Source organism: Eschrichtius robustus, chromosome 6, assembly GCF_028021215.1.
Source record: "Eschrichtius robustus isolate mEscRob2 chromosome 6, mEscRob2.pri, whole genome shotgun sequence".
Classification (NCBI taxonomy): domain Eukaryota; kingdom Metazoa; phylum Chordata; class Mammalia; order Artiodactyla; family Eschrichtiidae; genus Eschrichtius; species Eschrichtius robustus.
In genome coordinates this window covers 97,456,092-97,465,960 of record NC_090829.1, presented here as the reverse complement: position 1 = coordinate 97,465,960, position 9,869 = coordinate 97,456,092, and the positions used below count along the sequence as shown (strand labels likewise).

Here is a 9,869-nt window from a genome sequence, read left to right as displayed (position 1 = left end):
CTGGACAATTAAGACATAAAAAGGGAAAATATAAAATAAGTCTGATCAATTTCCCACTTGTAAATGAAAAGTAATTGTTTAATATATATTTTTATTTTGCCATGTACCTTATTGAGGAATATTTATTATGTTATAATATAATATTTTAACTTTTAAATATATGACCCCCTCATTTATGAAATAAAGCAGAAAAGGTCTATGAGGAGCATTCTAAACATTTTTAGTGACACTGTTTTCATTGATCAAACCTATTGGGCCATATTAAATTTAAAAGTCAAGGGCTTCCCTGGTGGCGCAGTGGTTAAGAATCTGCCTGCCAATGCAGGGGACACGGGTTCGAGCCCTGGTCTGGGAAGATCCCACATGCCGCGGAGCAACTAAGCCCGTGAGGCACAACTACTGAGCCTGCGCGTCTAGAGCCTGTGCTCCGCAACAAGAGAAGCCACGACAATGAGAAGCCCGCGCACCGCGATGAAGAGTAGCCCCCGCTCGCCACAACTAGAGAAAGCCCGCGCACAGAAACGAAAACCCAACACAGCCAAAAATAAATAAATAAATTTATTAAAAAAAAAAAATTTAAAAGTCAAGTAAACAGAGTAGTCCTCACAGCCTTGAAGAGAAACAGATAATTAACTGTCTTTTAAAAATGAGGTGCTTTTTATTTGTGTATGAGTAGAAATCATACTATAATTTAATTCCTTAGTTCATTTTAGTGGATAGCAGGAATCACTCTGTAGTGGCTTTGTTCGTTTTCTAATTAAATTTCTTTGAATGTTTTGTAATAATATTGACAGTATGAGTTTAAAAATAATTTGATTTTTCACTATTTTTAGATTTCTCTTTAATTTTATTGTAGAAATAGTAGATGATTTAAAGTGGTTGTGGATTGTTTTATGAAGGCTTAATTTATATTATACTTATCTAATTTGTGTTTGAGTCTCTAATTCTAAATAAAAAGTTTGTACATTTGTTTGAGTGATTCATCTGTTTATTATAGTGATTAGTAGTAATGGTTGTTATTCATTGTGCTTGTAATTATTGGGTAATTAAATAAAATTCAGAACATATTGCAGGTAGAAATTCTTTTTTTTTTTGGCTGTACTGAGTGGCATGTGGGATCTTAGTTCCCTGACCAGGGATTGAACCCGTGCCCCTTGCAGTGGAAGAGTGGAGTCCTAACCACTGGACTGCTAGAGAATTCTGGAAGATACAAATTCTAAGGAAGGTCCAGAGTATTGTTATATAAGTGAATTTACCGTAAAACAATCCTAGCCTTATGAAAGGAATGCAATTTAGTTTAGTATAAATTTCATTATTTCCAGGATACTTACTGGAATTCTCTGGGTAGAGAAGAGCAGATATCCCTCAAAGAGCATAGGTGACACTGCCAGTTGCTGTTGAAACAGTGGGTGCTGAAATTGTTAGGGAGGGAGGGAGGGAGTAAATATAGCAGAAGCCTTCTCATTTGACACAGTTAGGACTGTAGCTGGTTGGTGTTATGGACTGAATTGTATCCCCCCCGCCCCAAATTCATATGTTGAAGCCCTAACCCCCAAAGTGATTGCATTTGGAGGTAAGGACTTTAAAGAGGTAATTAAGGTTAAATGAGGTCATAAGGATGGGGCCCTAATCCAATAGGACTGGTATCCCTGTAAGAAGAGGAAGAGACACAAAAGATTGTCTGGGCATCATGCCCAGAAGAAAGGGCATTGGAGGACACAGCAAGAAGGCAGCCATCTGCAAGCCAGGAAGAGAGGTCTCATCAGACACCAAACCTGCTGGCACCTTGATCTTGGACTTCCAGCCTCCGGAAATACGAGAAAACAAATTTATGTTGTTTAAGTCACTCAATCAGTGGAATTTTATTATGGCATCCTAAGCACAATAATACAGTTGGTTAATTAAAAATTGATTAGAGCAGGAAATAATAAAAGATGATATATATACCTTAAAATTATAAAAAATTCTTTATTGAAATATAATTGACATAAAATGAACTGCATATATTTAAAGTGGACACTTTGATACATTTGACACATGCCCATAACACCATCACAACAGTCAAGAAAATGAACATATTTATCACACCTGAAAGATAAATCATTTCATAACCCTTCCTTCTGCTTTGGTTTCTTTTACTCAGCATAATTATTTAGAGATTCACCTGATAGTTCATTCTTTTTTATTGTTGAGCCATATTCCATTGTATGTATTTTCTATGATTTGTTTTTGAGTTTTTTTCCAACTTTATTAAAATTTTTCTTCCAGTTTTATTGAGAAATAATTGACATATAACATTGTGTAAGTTTAAGGTGTACAATGTTTATCACAATAAGGTAAGTTAACATATCCATTACCTCACAGTTACAATTTTGTGTGTGTGTATGTGTTGAGAACTTCTAAGATCTATTCTCTTAGCAATTGTTGAAGAGTTTTATGGTATCATGTCTTATGTTTAAGTCTCATTTTGAGTTAATTTTTGTGAGTGGTGTAAGATAGGGGTCTGGTTTCATTCTTTGGCATGTGGATATCCAGTTTTCCCAACATCATTTATTGATGAGACTATCCTTTCCCTATTGAGTATTCTTGGCTCTTGTCAAATATTAGTTGACTGTATATGCAAAGGTTTATTTCTGGGCTCTCAATTCTGTTCCATGGTCTATGTGTCTGTTTTTATGTCAGTGCCATACTGTTTTGATAACTATCGCTTCGTAATCAGGAAGTGTGATGCCTCCTACTCCGTTCTTTTTTCTCAGTTTTGGCTTTTTGGGTTCTTTTGTCGTTCCATATGACTTTTAGGATTGTTTTTTCTACTTCTGTAAAATGATGCCATTGGAATCTCATTAGGGATTGCAATCTATAGATGGCTCTGGGTAATTTAGATGTTTAACAATATTAATCTTCGAATCTATGAACACAGGATATCTTTCCAATAATTTGTGTCTTCCTCAAGTTCTTTCATCAATGTCTTACAGTTTCTTTTTTTTTAAATTTTTTTAATTTGTTTATTTTTGGCTGCATTGGGTCTTTGTTGCTGCGCATGGGCTTTCTCTAGTTGCGGCGAGTGGAAGCTACTCTTCATTGCGGTGCGCGAGCTTCTCATTATGGTGGCTTCTCTTGTTGTGGAGCACGGGCTCTAGGCACGTGGGCTTCAGTAGTTGTGGCATGTGGGCTTAGTAGTTGTGGCTCGCAGGCTCTAGAGTGCAGGTTCAGTAGTTGTGGCACACAGGCTTAGTTGCTCCACGGCATGTGGGACCTTCCCAGACCAGGTCTTGAACCCGTGTCCCCTGCATTGGCAGGCAGATTCTTAACCACTGTGCCACCAGGGAAGTCCTTACAGTTTCCAGTGTAAAGAAGTTCACCTCCTTGGTTAAATTTATTCCAAAGTGTACGTATATGTGTAGCTGATTCACTTTGTTTTACAGCAGAAACTAACACACCATTTTATTGTTTTTGATGCTATTGTTATGGGATTGTTTTTTTCTTTTTCAGAGAGTTTGTTATTAGTGTATAGAAATGCAGCTGATTTTTGTATATTGATTTTGTATCCTGCAACTTTTCACTTGTATTCATTGATTAGTTCTAATGGCTTTTTGGTAGCATCTTTAGTGGGTTTTTTTAAATTTTTTTATTTTTTTTAAGATTTTTAGAAATTTCATGTAATGTCTGAAACTTTAGTGGTTTTTTTTGTATAAGATAATGTCATCTGCAAACAGACAGTTTTACTTTTTCCTGATTTGGATACTTTTTATTTCCTTTTTCTTGCATGATTGCATTGGCTAGGACTTCCAGTATTATGTTGAATAGGAGTGGTGAGAGTGGGCACCCTTATTCCTGATGTTAGAGGAAAAGCTTTGAGCTTTTCACCATTGAGTATGATGTTGGCTGTGGGCTTGTCATACGTAGCATTTATTATGTTGAGGTATGTTCCTTTTTTTTTAATAAATTTATTTATTTATTTAATTTTTGGCTGCATTGGGTCTTCCTTGCTGCACGTGGGCCTTCTCTAGTTGTGGCGAGCGCGGGCTAATCTTCGTTGCAGTGCGTGGGCTTCTCATCATGGTGGCTTCTCTTATTGTGGAGCATGGGCTCTAGGCATGCGGCCTTCAGTAGTTGCAGCACGTGGGCTCAGTAGTTGTGGCTCACGGGCTCTAGAGCACAGGCTCAGTAGTTGTGGTGCACGGGCTTAGTTGCTCTGTGGCATGTGGGATCTTCCCAGACCAGGGCTCAAACCTGAGTCCCCTGCATTGGCAGGTGGATTCTTAACCACTGCCCCACCAGGGATGTCCTGAGGTATGTTCCATTTATACTCAGTTGGTTGAGAGTTTTTTGTCATGAATAGATGTTGATTTTGTCAAATGCTTTTTCTGCATAAATGATCATCTGATTTTTGTCTATCATTCTATTAATGTGATGTATCACATTTATATTTTAAATTATATATTATATATGTTTAAATTATATCTTTATATATAAATTATATATATTTGTATATAATTATATGTAATTATTATATATATCATATATAATTATTATATACAGTTGACACTTGAACAACACAGGAGTTAGAGGTGCCAACCCCCCTGCAAAGGCAAAAATCCTAGTATAACTTTACAGTCAGCCCTTTGTATCCACAGTTCCACCTCGGAGGGTTCAACTAACTGAGGATTGCGTAATAATGTAGTATGTATTTATTGTAAAAATCCTGTGTATAAGTGGACCTATGCAGTCTAAACCCGTGTTGTTCAAGGGTCAACTGTATATATAAATGTGAAGTATCATATTTGTATTTTATTTTATTCTATTCTATTTTTATTTTTTTTGGCCGTGCTGTGCAGCATGCAGGATCTTAGTTCCCTGACCAGTGGTCAAACCCATGCCCCCTGCAGTGGAAGTGTGGGGTCTTAACCACTGTACCACCAGAGAAGTCTCTTATATTTGTATTTTAAATTATATATTATATATAAGTTATATATTTGCATATATCATGTAATTATACATTATACATTATATAATACATATAATTATTTTATAATATATAATTATAATAATGTCAGGTATATATACATACATATTATATATTTGTATGTTATGTAATATATAATTATATTTATGTAATATTTATATAATATATAAATAAATATATATTATATATAAATTATATATATTTGTATTTGTTGAAAGATCATCCTTGTATGGTGTATGATCCTCTTATTGTACTTTTGAATTCAGTTTGCTGGTATTTTGTGTAGGAAATTTTCACCTATATTCATTAGGGATATTGGCCTATAGTTTTCTTGTATTCTTACCTGGATTTGGTATCAGCACAAAGCTGGCTTCATAAAGTGAGCTTAGGAGTGTCCTCTCTTCTTCAACTTTTTGGAAGAGTTTGAGAAGGATTGGAATTAATTCTTTAAATGTTTGATAGAATTCACCAGTGAAACCATCTGGTCCTAGACTTTTCTTTGTTGGGAGGTTTTTGATTACTGATTCAATCTCCTTACTCATTATTGGTCTTCTCAGATGTCTTCTTAATTCACTCCTGCTAGATTTTATGTTTCTAGGAATTTCTCCATTTCTTCTAGGTTGTCTAATTTGTTGGTGTATAATTGTTCATTTTAGTCTCTATGATCCTTTGTATTTGTGTGGTATCAATTGTAATAAGTTTTGGTATTTTGCCTTTTCATTTTCATTTGTCTCAAGATATTTTTTAATATACGTTTTCAGGAGTGTTTTCTTTAATTTCTATTTATTTGTGAATTTTCCAGCTTTACTCCTGTGCTTGATTTCTAGTTTCATTTCACTGTGGTTGGAAAAAATACTTGATATAATTTCTATCTTATTTAATTTGTTGAGACTTGTTTCGTGACCTAACATATGATCTATCCTAGAAAATGTTCCATGTGCACTTGAGAAGAACGTGTGTTCTGCCACTGTTAGATGGAATGTTCTCTATGTCTGTTAGATCTATTTGGTCTATAGTGTTGTTCAAATCTGCTGTTTCCTTATTGATTCTTTCCATGGATGACTTATCCATTGTTCAGAGTAGAGTATTAAAATTTCCAACTATTATTGTACTCTTTATTTCTCTTTTTAGTTTTGTTTGTATTTGCTTTATATATTTAGGTACCATGAAGTTGGATGCATAAGTATTAATTATAGTTATGTCTTGATGATGGATTGACCCCTTTATCATCATATAATGACCTTCTTTGTCTCTTTTGACCATTTTTATCTTAAAGTCTATTTTGTCTTAAGTATAGCTACTTGTGCTTTCTTATGGTTACCATTTGCTTGAAATATCTTTTTCCATTCCTTCACACTGTGTGTGTCCTCAAAGCTAAAGTGAGTCTTTTGTAGGCAGTATGTCATTGAATCTTGTTTTTTTATCCATTCAGCCATTCTTGGTCTTTTTTTTTTGGCTGCATCTTGCGGCATGTGGAACTTCCCTGACCAGGGATTGAACCTGTGCCCCTGGCAGTGGAAGCATGGAGTCTTAACCACTGGACCGCCAGGGAAGCCCCATTCTCTGTCTTTTGATTAGAGAATTAAACCATTTACATTTAAGGTAATTATTGATAGGTGAGGACTTATTATTGCCATTTTGTTAATTGTTTTCTAACTGTTCTGTAGATTCTTTTTTCCTTGCTTTGTCTTTCTATCTTCCTTTGTGATTTGATGACTTTTTTTGTGGTGGTGTGCTCTAACTGCTTTATTGTAATCTTTTTTGTATTTACTACAGGTTTTCTTTTGTGTGTGATTACTATGAAGCTTATATAAAGTGTCTTATATTTTTAACATTCTGTTGTAAGCTGATAACCATTTTGATAGCATATAGAAATTTTATACTTTTAGTATACTTTTAGGTAACCTCACATTTAGGTTATTGATGATACACTTTTAACATTGTATATCCAATAAGAAATTTTGGTAGTTACGGTTTTTTGTATTTTTTTTTTTGTTACAAAGCATTTAATTTCTGGTACATTGTAAGAATTGACATTTAAAAATGAAATTATTACAACATTTTTCTAAATGTCTCATGAGAAATCAAATGCTATTATTTTGTAACTACCATAATCCATTTAAAATACATTAATATACTCTTCAGTAAGAATTAGAAAATTGTTCCTTTTTTTATTAACTCATATTTCTATTCCACTATACTCCCAAAGATATTTATCCTTGAATAATATATTTTGTGTTTGAAAATATTTTGTTGATCATCATATCATGCTTATCTGTAACAATATATGCATATAAGTTTAAATTTAAATTTTTAATTTTCTCTAACCATGAGAATTTAAATGTTCTGAATTTTCTTCTGGATTAAGTTACCATTATCATTTTTAGTAATGCATTCTTTTTCATTTATTTATTTTTAAAATTTACTTAATTTTTTATTGACATATAGTTGATGTACAATATTATATAAGTTGCAGGTGTACAATATATTGATTCACAATTTTTAAAGGTTATACTTCATTTATAGTTATTATAAAATATTTGCTATATTCCCCATGTTGTACAGTATCCTGTGGCTTATTTTGTACCTATTAGTTTGTACCTCTTAATCCTCTACCCCTATATTGCTCCTCCCACCTTCCCTCTCCCCACTGGGAGCCACTAGTTTGTTCTCTGTGAGTCTGCTTCTTTTTTGTTATATTCACTAGTTTGTTGTATTTTTTAGATTCATATATAAGTGATATCATACAGTATATATCTTTCTTTGTCTGACTTATTTCACTTAACATAATGCTCTCCAAGTCCATCCATGTTGCTGTAAATGGCAAAATTTCAGAAATTTCAAAATTGCGTTTTTTATGGCTAAGTATTCCAGTGTATGTATAAGTGTGTGTGTGTGTGTGTGTGTGTGTGTGTGTATGTAGATATAGACTTCTTCTTTATCCATTTATCTGTTGATGGACACTTAGGTTGCTTCCATATCTTTGCAATTGTAAATAATGCTGCTATGAACATTGGGGTGCATGTATCTTTTCAAATTAGTGTTTTTGTTTTTTTCAGATATATACCCAGGAGTGGAATTGCTGGGTCATATGGTTGTTCTATTTTTAGTTTTTTGAGAAACCTCCATACTGTTTTCCACAGTGGCTGCACCAATTTACATTCTCATCAACAGTGTAGGAGGGTTCCCTTTTCTCCATATCCTCACCAACATTTGTTGTTTGTGTTCTTTTTGATGATAGCCATTCTGATAGGTGAGAGGTGATAATCTCATTGTGGTTTTGATTTGCATTTCTCTGATGATTAGTGACCTTAAGCATCTTTTTATATGCCTGTTGGCCATCTGCCTCTCCTCTTTGGAAAAATGTCTATTCAGTTCTTCTGCCCATGTTTTAATTGGTTTGTTTGTTTGTTTTTTGATGTTGAGTTGGATATTAATCCCTTATTGGTCATATCATCTGCAAATATTTTCTCCCATTCAGTGGATTGTCTTTGTTTTGTCATTATGGTCATTTTTAGTACATTTCCTTTTTAACTTTTTTTTCTTTTTTGGCTGCACCACTCAACTTGTGGGATCTTATTTCCCTGACCAGGGATTGAACCCAGGCCATGGCAGTGAATGTGCCGAGTCCTAACCACTGGACCACCAGGGAATTCCCTCCTTTTTAACTTTTAAACTACAGTTGTAAGTAAATCACAACAACATTGAAATATTAGAGAATCTTATTTTGACTATAGCATTACCAGTGAGTTTTACACATTCAAGTTTCTACGATGTCAGCATCCTTTTGTTTCTGCTTGAAGAACACCCTTTAGTATTTCTGGTAAGGCAGGTCTAGTGGGATGAACTCACACACCTTTTGTTTGTCTGGAAAAATTTTTTTCCCAGTTTTATTGAAATACAATTGACATATAACACTGTATAAGTTTAAGGTATACAGCATAAGAATTTGACTTACATTTATCGTGAAATGATTGTCACAATAAGTTTGGTAAACATCCATCCATATAGATACAAAATTAAAGAAAAAAATTTTTTCCTTGTGATGAGAACTCAAGATTTACTCCTTTAACAACTTTCATACATAACATACAGCAGTGTTCACATTACATCCCTGGTACTTATTTATTTTATAACTAGACCATCTTTATGCAACACCCCCTCCCCTGACCTCCTGCCTCTGGTAACTGCAAATCTGATCTCTTTTTCCATGAGTTTGTTTTTTTGTTTTTAAAATATAACTAGATTCTATTCTGTTCCATTATTTATTTGTTTATATCAGTACTACACTATATTGATTACTATAGCTTTACACTAAGTCTTGAAACCAGGTAATTTATTTATTTATTTATTTATTGCCATCAGAATAAAGCTCTTTATTCATCTTCCTTGTTTCAAAGAGTCATGGTAGTTCTTACAGTACAGAGAGCATTTCTGGCACATGGTAGGACAGAGCCAAGGCACGCTCAAACACGCTGAGCCCCAGCATCTCCCTGGGGGCGGACAGTTGTAGAAAATCCAATCAGGGACAGAGGGGAAATGCCAGTGAAATGAGAACCCCAGGTCAAGGCTTGGCTTTAGACTTGGGCTGTGATCCTGGGACATCCAGGCAGGACCAAGCCCAAGCCAGAGAGCAGCTCATTCCCAGGAAGTACTGTGACTGGCCTGGATACAGGCCCCCACAGAGAAGACTCATTTAGGAGTATTCAGCAGGCTGACAGTGCAAGCCACAGAGGGACACAACTTGCTTCTCCCATGGGGAAACTTGCCCTGGCCTCTCAATTAGCTCCAGAAGGCCAAGGGCCTTTGACTCCTTTGTTCATTCAGCATAACTTTACCGCTGTCTACTCTGTGCCAGGCTCTGTGCCGGGTGCAGTGGACAAAGAGAGGAATCAGACACAGT

At 34.8% G+C, this 9,869-nt stretch overlaps 1 protein-coding gene across 2 annotated transcripts in view; it reads right to left on the bottom strand.

Moving 5' to 3' along the window:
* RPL24 (ribosomal protein L24) overlaps positions 1–9,869 on the bottom strand; it is a 142,814-nt gene that overhangs the window by 50,166 nt on the left and 82,779 nt on the right. The gene's annotated exons all lie outside the window — the stretch shown is intronic.